Here is a 10,944-nt window from a genome sequence, read left to right on the forward strand (position 1 = left end):
AAAAGCAACAGATGTTAGATTCCTGGGAACCTCTGGAAGAAATCACGAACAAAATTCCTAAACTTGGCATTAAGGTTCTACAGGTGACTTCATTGGGTAGTTAGGAAAAGAAAATGTAACAAGTGAATCTCAGGAGTGTACAGTTCTTACAGCGAGCCCAACAAAAATGATAAACTACTCATAAGCTCTTGCAAAAATTTTAATCTCAGAATCAAGAAATGCACACTTTAGTCATGGAAATCCTCCAGTAAAACACTTGGAGAATTCCAGATTGACGATGTTGCTATTCCAGGAGGAATTCCAAAGAGGTCGTAAACGTACAGACGGGGAGAAGATTCTTCGAGGCAGGCCATCATTTACTCCAAATAAATTCAGCCCAACAGAGAACGAACATTACTAATCCAGAATTTTCGTGCTGATCCCCAAGACCTACAACTCGAAGATCATTCAAGAAATCCATAGGGTGGATACCACAAACTGGTCTGCAACCGCAGAGAAAGTGAAGCAAACAATAGAATTAACTCAACCACCGAGAAGGAGAAAAAGTAGGTAATGGAACATCACATCCGATCTAATTGTCGAATGTAGGGTTAAAGCGTGGAATGATTTTAGTAGCCATAAACTTTGTGTTCTGCCACACGTCAGATCTTGTCATGGGGGAAGCCTCGTCAGAAAGGTACACTGCAAGAGCGTCTAGGGAAGCGATTCCCGTGGTGGTTTCTCTTTGCCTTCCGCTGGTGATGATGAAATGATAATGAGGACAACACGACACCCAGTCCGTGATCGGAGAAAATCTCCTACCCAACCGGGAATCGAACCCGGGCCCCTTGGCGTCACAGACCACTGCGCTGACCACTCAGCTATCGGGGCGGACAGTAGTCATAAAACAACAGGAAACTGGCACGTATTCGTAGAGGTACGGGGAATCGCGTGTTATTCCACGATAAAAATGCAAATACCTCCCACTTCTACAATACCTTCAGAGAGAACATAGCTGGCAACCAGCCTCCTATCCTATGCTTCAGGTGAACTGATGGATCCCTGAGAACTAATACAGAGAACAATTGTGAAATTCTAGCCGAATACTTCAGTATATTCCTCAGCTGCGAAGATCCACGTGAACAGCTCCGAATTGTAACACCAGCACAAAATCCTGATTCGGTTCAACCTTTAAAGCTTCTCATGAAGAAACAGCGAAAATAAGCGAATCATTAAAAAACAATAGAGCACCAGGTGAAGATGGGAATCTCTGCAGGGAAGGCGGCGTTCCTTTCAAGAAACACTGTTGGAAAAGTTTAGAGAACCGGCATTCGAAGCTGACTGCCGAACGGTTCACACGCGTAAGGCATACGAACATAAGATACGAGAAATTAGCGCTCGTACGGAGGTGTACAGACTGTCGTTTTGCCTTCGCTCTGTTTGCGAGTCGAACAGGAGGAGAAATGACAAGTAGTGGTACAGGGTACCCTCCGCCACGCGTCTTGCGGTGGCTCGCGGATTATCTGTGTAGATGTAGATATGTAAATCGAGATGTAGAATTACTGCATAATTATGGAAAATGGACTACAAAATCATAACACCAAAACCTCACAGAATAATATGAGAATCCTGCAAAACAGAAAAAAATCCCAAAAGAATGGAAGAGCGTCTTAATAAATCCACTCCTCAAGGAATAAGACCAAACAGTTCCGAACAATTCCAAGGGAATCTCATTTGTTCCAATAATTTATGAAATACGTTCCAAGGCTTTGCTCCACTGACTTAAGCTGCAAACGGACCCACCGACAGGCGAGAACCAAGCGGAACTCAGTAAAGGCAGATCCTGTACTGAATAGATCGTGAACCTCTCAACCATACCTCACATCATATAGTGACAGAACACTACAGTCATATTTGTGGATATCAAGTAAGCTTACGTTCCCGTTGGCAGACAAATGCTGCTTAACAGCCTAGAAGAATTAGGAGTCGATAGAAATTCCAGAACCAATACTCAAGAAACTAAATCAGAAATCACCTCTAAGTGTAATTCATGGAAGCAATGTCAAACACATTCGAAATTTAGACAGGAGCCGGACAAGGAGATAGCTTATCACTACCCTTCTTCAACATCGTACCGTAAAAAATTTTCAGAGGATGGGAAAAGGTAGCCCCATTGGAAAAGAGGAAGGAAACATGGTCACTGTGAAATGCCTGGCCTTTCTGATGACCTGCCCATATTGTCAAACAACAAAGTTGAAGCCAGAATAGCGCTAGATAAATTACATGATATCTCCCATAAGACCGGACTCCTAATTTTCTATGAAAACACGGTGTGGAAAAGTCTCACAGGTCACTCACTTCAATTACTTCAACAACCATCCAACCCATCGGACTGAACTCTGTCTCCAACACAGAACGAATATTTAAACGGCAAAAGGGCGGCCGAGTGGCCGAGCGGTTCTAGGCGCTTCAGTCAGGAACCGCGCGCCCGCTGCGGTCGCAGGTGCGAATCCTGCCTCGGGCATGGATGTGTGTGATGTCCTTAGGTTAGTTAGGTTTAAGTAGTTCTAAGTTCTAGGGGACTGTTGACCTCAGATGTTAAGTCCTATAGTGCTCAGAGCCATTTGAACCATTTAAGCGGAAAAAGCGTAGAAACAGACATGGAATCATCTCGTACGCAAAACTATGGCACTAGAACACGATTGTTTTACCACAAGTTTGCAGCGGGATAACAACAACTAATGACATAGAGAAACAAGAACGAAAAATTCCTAATAACTCTGTGGCACGTTCTCCAAGGCAAAATGTGGGTCAGACGATCTACAAATGCAGTGTGGCTAGGCCTCCCGTTGGGTAGACCGGTTGCCTGGTGCAAGACTTTCGAGTTGACGCCACGTCGGTGACTTGCGTGTCGATGGGGATGAAATGATGATGATAAGGACAACAAAACACCCAGCTAGGAATCGAATCCGTGCTGTTAGGTATGACATTCCGTCGCGCTGACCACTCACCCACCATGAGCCGACACGACCTACAAAGGAAATCATACATAAATTCGATGGACACCTATGTGGGATGGATGAAAAAAGCCTCACAAAGAAACTTTTTCTCAAGATTAATGCAAGCAAATTAAAGACCAACTGGATAAAATAAGCACAAGAATATCTGCAAAGATTGAAAATTTCGGAAGAAGAAATTGCGATCAGAAAGCAGTTCAGAAGCAAAATCAAAAGAAAGATACTCTACGAAGTCTCAACAAAGGAAGCTACAGAGATAAAGTATACATATGAGTGGAAGAAAAGCACAATGACCTAATGAAGGGGATTTGGGTAGAAAAGAAACGAAACAGCGAAGTGAACCTGTGATTGAATCACGTTCACACGTGCTCCTCGAGCGGTATAACTGGGAATAATAGTAATAAGGCAGTGTGTGTGTGTGTGTGTGTGTGTGTGTGTGTGTGTGTGTGTGTGTGTGTGTGTGTGTGTGTGTGGGTCGATTTTAACCAAATTTGGTATAGAAATAGGCGGCTTCACGAGTATCAGCACAATATTGGGTTTGTAGCCTCCCAGCTCCAACACCAGCGGAAATACAGACAAAAACGTGACTTTTTCCACTCCTAGCTTATAATCTACCCTGCACAACAGACATGTAGTTTGGGAGCAGTATCTTCCTGCCAAATCAACCTCCTTTGTAGGGCATCCTACACGCCGCAGTAAGAAACAGTTATCTGGGGCCAGAAATTATCTGGGGCCAGAAATGTAACCTACCTGGTATGACAGGAGTCGTAGAATCGGCGTGCTTTATTGACCTACCTTGGGAGGTGGCCTGTATGTCAGGGACAAACAAATTATTTTCAAATCTTTGATATGTAGTCTGCCCTACACGACAGACGGGCTGTGGGAGCAGTATCAGACTTCTACTGAACTATACTGCAAGGGCTACATGTGGCTATGAGAATGGTTGGAAGCAGGTAGAAGTGGATAGAGGAGGGGATGGAGCGAGGTGGAGGGGGAATTGGTCAGAGAGAGGGATGAAGTTCCATTAGGTAGGTGGAAGTTATAGAGGGTAGACGGCAGGTAGAAAAGAGGGGGGGGGGCAGAGATGGAAAGAGAGAGGAGAGGATGTGATCGGAGGGGTGGAGGAAAATGTAGTCAGAGAGGAGGTGGAGGAAATGGACAAAGAGAGGGGGAGGATGAGACGAACAGACAGAGAGAGTGTAGAAGAGGAGATTAAGAGAGAGAGTGGAGGAGATAGACGAATAGAGGTAGGAGGATGAGGTAGGCAGATAGAGGAAGGAAGAGGTAGAAGCAAAGAGGAGGAGAATGCACGTACAACATGCATGCCAAACGCATACATTGGAACATTCATGGGGAAAAGGCTAGTTAACTTCTGTAACTAAAAGTTCCACTCTTCTACAACCCTGTGCATCTCAAATTGTTCTATAAGATAATTTTTAGGAATAAGAAGGTTGCTTATACAAGCACATGTCTGTGTCAACCTTTTTACCGTTTGTTCACGAAATTCTTGACTAACTGATGGAATGCATATATATGATGAGATGTTGAGTATAAGTATTTGAGTTCGTAGACAACTTAGCTGAAGAACGGTGAAACAGATATCTGCTTCATACGTATTTCCGCTTTCAATTCTTAGTTTGCTAGTTTTAATCTTTAAATCTACATATTCCACTGCAATACAGTACCATTGATTTGTTCATCTTCATGACTCTGTGTGCAGTAGTTCCTAATTGAAGTGTTGACGGTCTTCCTGCATTTCGCCATTTGGATCCTAAACGGCTAAACAAAAATTTATCCTGTTTGTTTGGCCGACGCGATGGTGGCATAAAGTTCCTGATCGCGAGACCTGATTGCTAATGACATTGCTGATCTGATCTCCAAACCTCTGCATATTGTAGCTCAGCGTCTTGGCTCTATTGTAGATCATTGGCTACGGATGTTGAGTTCAAAAGTCACTTTGTGCGTTTTTCGAGAAGGCTATTCTACGTGCCAAGTCCATGTCCCGTCATCTCCCTTTTATTACTATTATCACCCACAAGAACACAAAACACAATACGCTATTTGCTGAAGCACTTGTCGCAGGCGTGTCTGTGATACCGTTACACATGACTCACAATTCCTATAGAGGAAATGGCAAACCTCCTCCTCTAGTACTACTTAAGAGAATATCACTTAAGAGAACACTATGTGATAGAGTAACTACGATATTTCTGTTAGTGTCTCTCATAAGCCGTATGTCTGACGGTCACCTGAATCATCCCAGAGAATTATCGTTGGACTTCCTATTTCTTTGTGTAAGAGAGCTATTGAATTACTTTGATAGAAGGTAAAATTTGATAGTTTATGCTTGTCTCTCTACAAAATGGTAATAAAAATAAAACTTTCTGCCAGATTAAAAACGTGTGGCGAACAGGTATTCGATCTCGGAACCTTGCCTTGAGATAGTGACTATGTTTCCGTTATAATCTATCGCCTAGGTGTGTTAGTTTCATAATGGGTGCAGGAGAGTGCTTCTAAATGTATTAGAATCTACAGTGCCTACCGCTACCACAAACTGTCTTGAACGATAACATTTTGCCACTGTTTTTGATAAAAATATAATTTTAATTTATTTAGATTACAGTGTACTGTGGGCCATATAGCCTTTATCAGCTGTCTACAATGTATAATGCATTAAAAAGATTGTACTAGTTTCATGAGTGCTTCGGCTCTAACTCAGGTATTTACATTTCGACGGGTTATATTTCTCCATGATGCTTATAGAGTCCAACCGGTCGTAATTTACTACCACAAACGGTACTTCATCCGTGTAATTTCCAGAAATGTTCAGATGAACCATCACAGATTGACATCGGCTGCCTAGGTCCCACATTTAATAGTGGGCTGTATTCTTTCGCATAGGCGCCATTATCTTAATTTCAAGACAGACCACGCTGCCAGATGGCAGTGCCTCGAAGGTGGATATGTGAAATTCAGCTGTCTAGTGGGTTGCCGCTTTCGTTGCTTCACTGTGTTCTCTGCCTTTCCTGTGAGAGCAAACCGTGGAAATAATGGCTGGCCACGCATTCTTTAATTAACAGCCGCTCTCCTATTTTATGAGATTTTTCTGACAATTTTCATCTCCATGAATTTTTTAACAAGGGACTCTCCAAAATGAATTATTGTATTCCATTGTTTGTCAGGTGAATATAGAATGTGCAGCAATGGTAGACTTCCCGAATTTCGGAAGACGCGTCGAGATTTGGTGCTACAGGCAGCGTTCTTCCGCGGTGCGTGTAGTTCGGTCTTCAGAAGCCATACCACATTAAAGTACTTTTATCTCCAGCCTTGGACAATAATAATTCATCCTTTATGGAACCAGACATACAACTTTAAAGAGAAATTTCCTGGGGATCCGTTTCTTCTAGAAGATGCGTATCTTTAACATTAGAAAAGCTGTGCACGTCGCCAGCCTACTATCTTCTTTACGCGATTAGTGTTTTTCCTTTTTCAATGATAGTGCTCTGTTAGATTAGAGAGCTACTTAGGCAAACTCTTAGAATCGTAAAATGCGTGATCTCTGTGTAAGTGTGTTAAGCACACTCATGGTTTCCGACGAATGGTGACAACTCGATGACTGTGAGTAGATTATGACAATCCGAAGAACATTAAGAGTATTCTGCAATATACCCTGTAAAGATTACGTTCAGTATGAATAATTTATGAATGCGTATAAAGTGCACGCCAGAAAATTTACTTAACAACCGCCGCCGGTGAGAAACAATTTTATAGAAGTTCTGCGGCCGGCAACTAAGCTTTTCTCATGGAGTCTTAACGAGGTAAAAGAATTCTTCTTCAGGAGTTTTGGTTAGGAGAGAGGTTGGGATAGATGACTCGTTATTGTAACAAGATACCATTAGAGCAGTTTTGTAACTGTGAACCTGTTGTACGAACTGTGAACGGAAGTAAGTATTAAGGTTACAGTCATTAGTATGGAAAGGTACTACTGATCTATGAGAATAAAACTCATATGTGTTAAAAGATAATTTCGACGGGTTTTTCTTCAGTATTTATGATTCTGTGTCTGTATGACACCCAGCACATGCACGCTATTCTGACAACGTGCCACTCTGCCACTATAACTATCTTAGCGTTAGACGACGTACGTAACATACTGTTGGATGTCCCCTCGGTAACAAGGGTCGCAACTAAAGCTTCAGCTGAGGAGCGCGAATAATGTCCGGGTAGGTGATACGTAAGTGAGCCAATACGTAAGTCACAAAATATACTAGCTTATAATACATTTTACTTTTCAACATATTTCTCTAGTAAACTTAAGCACTTATCCCATCGTTCGACACGGCGACAGCTGAAAATTTGTTCCCCGACTGGAACTCGAACCCGGGATCTCCTGCTGACATTGCAGACGCTCTATCCATCTGCGCCACCGAGAACACAGATGAATAGCGCGACTGCATAACTTATACCTTGCACGCCTCCCGTGAGACCCACATTCCCAATTGTCCACAATCTACATACGTAATTTACCTAATAGATATTTGCCCATCCACTCACTACTCGCGCACACTAAGGTGACGATTCCCGTAAGAATTCGGGTAACCTCTGCGTATTCGCACAGATGAAGGTCAATGGCTGGGTAGCCTTTAACTATATATATATATATATATATATATATATATAGCAACGGTTCTCGAAAGAACAGATACCATTGGTGACCGTGCAGCTTCTCTAGAATGAAAGATAATTAATTGAAACCCTCACCTGCCAACAGGTGTTGCCCAGTCGGGGCACACATTTTCAGCGGTCCCCATCGAGGTATATCAACAACACCTGTCGGCCGCTGGGAGTTTCAATTAATTATCATTCGTCACACATTTGACTAAAGAGTAAAAAGGAACATTATAACGATAAAAGGGTTTTCTACATTCTTTAGTCATGTTTATAGTTGTTCAGCTTTCTTGCACGTACTAAAACGTCTAATATTGTGATTGGATTTCCGTTTAGTCAGTAACAAAGAAAGCCGAAAGAAAACTAACTGCTCATGGTGGATATACAGTCCTGGAAATGGAAAAAAGAACACATTGACACCGGTGTGTCAGACCCACCATACTTGCTCCGGACACTGCGAGAGGGCTGTACAAGCAATGATCACACGCACGGCACAGCGGACACACCACGAACCGCGGTGTTGGCCGTCGAATGGCGCTAGCTGCGCAGCATTTGTGCACCGCCGCCGTCAGTGTCAACCAGTTTGCGTGGCATACGGAGCTCCATCGCAGTCTTTAACACTGGTAGCATGCCGCGACAGCGTGGACGTGAACCGTATGTGCAGTTGACGGACTTTGAGCGAGGGCGTATAGTGGGCATGCGGGAGGCCGGGTGGACGTACCGCCGAATTGCTCAACACGTGGGGCGTGAGGTCTCCACAGTGCATCGATGTTGTCGCCAGTGGTCGGCGGAAGGTGCACGTGCCCGTCGACCTGGGACCGGACTGCAGCGACGCACGGATGCACGCCAAGACCGTAGGATCCTACGCAGTGCCGTAGGGGACCGCACCGCCACTTCCCAGCAAATTAGGGACACTGTTGCTCCTAGGGTTATCGGCGAAGACCATACGCAACCGTCTCCATGAAGCTGGGCTACGGTCCCGCACACCGTTAGGCCGTCTTCCGCTCACGCCCCAACATCGTGCAGCCTGCCTCCAGTGGTGTCGCGACAGGCGTGAATGGAGGGACGAATGGAGACGTGTCGTCTTCAGCGATGAGAGTCGCTTCTGCCTTGGTGCCAATCATGGTCGTATGCGTGTTTGGCGCCGTGCAGGTGAGCGCCACAATCAGGACTGCATACGACCGAGGCACACGGGGCCAACACCCGGCATCATGGTGTGGGGAGCGATCTCCTACACTGGCCGTACACCACTGGTGATCGTCGAGGGGACACTGAATAGTGCACGGTACATCCAAACCGTCATCGAACCCATCGTTCTACCATTCCTAGACCGGCAAGGGAACTTGCTGTTCCAACAGGACAATGCACGTCCGCATGTATCCCGTGCCACCCAACGTGCTCTAGAAGGTGTAAGTCAATTACCCTGGCCAGCAGGATCTCCGGATCTGTCCCCCATTGAGCATGTTTGGGACTGGATGAAGCGTCGTCTCACGCGGTCTGCACGTCCAGCACGAACGCTGGTCCAACTGAGGCGCCAGGTGGAAATGGCATGGCAAGCCATTCCACAGGACTACATCCAGCATCTCTACGATCGTCTCCATGAGAGAATAGCAGCCTGCATTGCTGCGAAAGGTGGATATACACTGTACTAGTGCCGACATTGTGCATGCTCTGTTGCCTGTGTCTATGTGCCTGTGGTTCTGTCAGTGTGATCATGTGATGTATCTGACCCCAGGAATGTGTCAATAAAGTTTCCCCTTCCTGGGACAATGAATTCACGGTGTTCTTATTTCAATTTCCAGGAGTGTACTTAATCATTATCCATACTGCTGCCTTTGCAATGCGTTAAGTTAGGAGAAGTGCAAATGAATGTGAATTTGTTTCTTCTCCTAATAGGCGGAGGAAGAAAGGCTACCAAAAATCAAAAGCACCAGAAGGGTCCTGAGACTTGTGATTGTACGAAAAATAACGAAATATGGTTATGGAACACTTTAAAAAATAGGAACGTTAACAGCAGTTTTTGAGGATAAATATTCCAGAAGGTAAATATAAATCACTTGCATGAAAGAGAGCTTGCGTGAACAACGCAGGCAACGTACCTAAGAATTTTCTGATGAGTTTCGATTAACTAGCACAAATTGCTGTACGGTTTCTGGCGAGCCCTGAGCCTCGTGTCGCCTAAACGGCCATCGCTTTGTCCCACCTGCTTAGAAATGTCATCTGCTTCCAGTTTTCCAATACGACACGACAAGATCTTCAGCTCGGCAGCCACAAGTATCATTATCGCAGCAAACAGGCAGTCCATACCGAAGCTGATCTGGCTCAGGTACACGCCAGCCACGCACTGTACTGCGTACGAGAGTCCGTAGTAATGAGTATTGTTGTCCCAGTCGTGTTGCGCGAACGGCAGACGGCGTTCGCCGGGATTTGCGATGACCGGAATCGGAAACCAAACAAAAGCTTGCGAGAGGATCATCAGCAACATGCCCACGGTGAGGCGCGCCGCTTGATTCCGGGAGCCGTGCAGAATGCTGGCCAGCTCAGGGTCCTCGGAGCACACCTCCCTCTGCATCGACAGCAGGGCATCCAGACGCCGCACCAGAGTGCTGTAGAGACCCCTGTCGCGCGTGCAGAAGACAAGTTTGACCAGGCCGCTGGCGAGGGTGAAAGTGTTGGCGAAGACCAGCGTCATTTCATCCAGGTCTCCCCAGATGAAGCAGGCGGCCAGCACCCCCTCCACGGTGTTCCACACACCAAGAGAGAACCCGAATGCGGTGTACGCGTCGTACAGCGGGCAGGTGCCCAGTGGCCACACCCCGAACAGCCACAGGTGGCGCACGTTGAGCTTGATGACTGAACGCCCGCTCTCCCTCCAGGACAGGCGGCGTTCCTCTCTGTCTTTTTCGCGCATCTCGCTCCGAACGCGGAAGGCGCCACCCACTCCAGTAGCGAATCACCTCCGTCTGTGTGGCAACAGTCCACGGCTGTCACTCTTATTCCTCTTACAAGGAGGGTGGGAGAATGTGTTGGTGAAATCCATCTGGGGCCTACGCCAAGGTTATTAATGTTTCAAGTTACTCGTGTTGAAAACGACCCTTCGATACCACTGTCGGCGCAAATTACGGAGGTCGATATAAGTACTAAGATATTGAGTAACACTACAAGATTCTGTAGCTGATTTATTCAAGTTCTCCTTTTTGTCCCACCGGAGCCATGCAATATAAACAAACGCAATACGTCGATGGAAATAAAATTTGAAAGTTTCCACCACCGACTTGCT

The 10,944-nt window shown here is 45.5% G+C and overlaps 1 pseudogene; it reads right to left on the reverse strand.

The window, feature by feature from the left end:
- The window catches only part of LOC124712202, a 56,780-nt pseudogene extending 46,205 nt beyond the window's left edge, over positions 1-10,575 (reverse strand).
- Positions 10,576-10,944: the final 369 nt, after the last annotated feature.

This window comes from Schistocerca piceifrons, chromosome 8 (assembly GCF_021461385.2).
Source record: "Schistocerca piceifrons isolate TAMUIC-IGC-003096 chromosome 8, iqSchPice1.1, whole genome shotgun sequence".
NCBI classification, from domain to species: Eukaryota; Metazoa; Arthropoda; class Insecta; order Orthoptera; family Acrididae; genus Schistocerca; species Schistocerca piceifrons.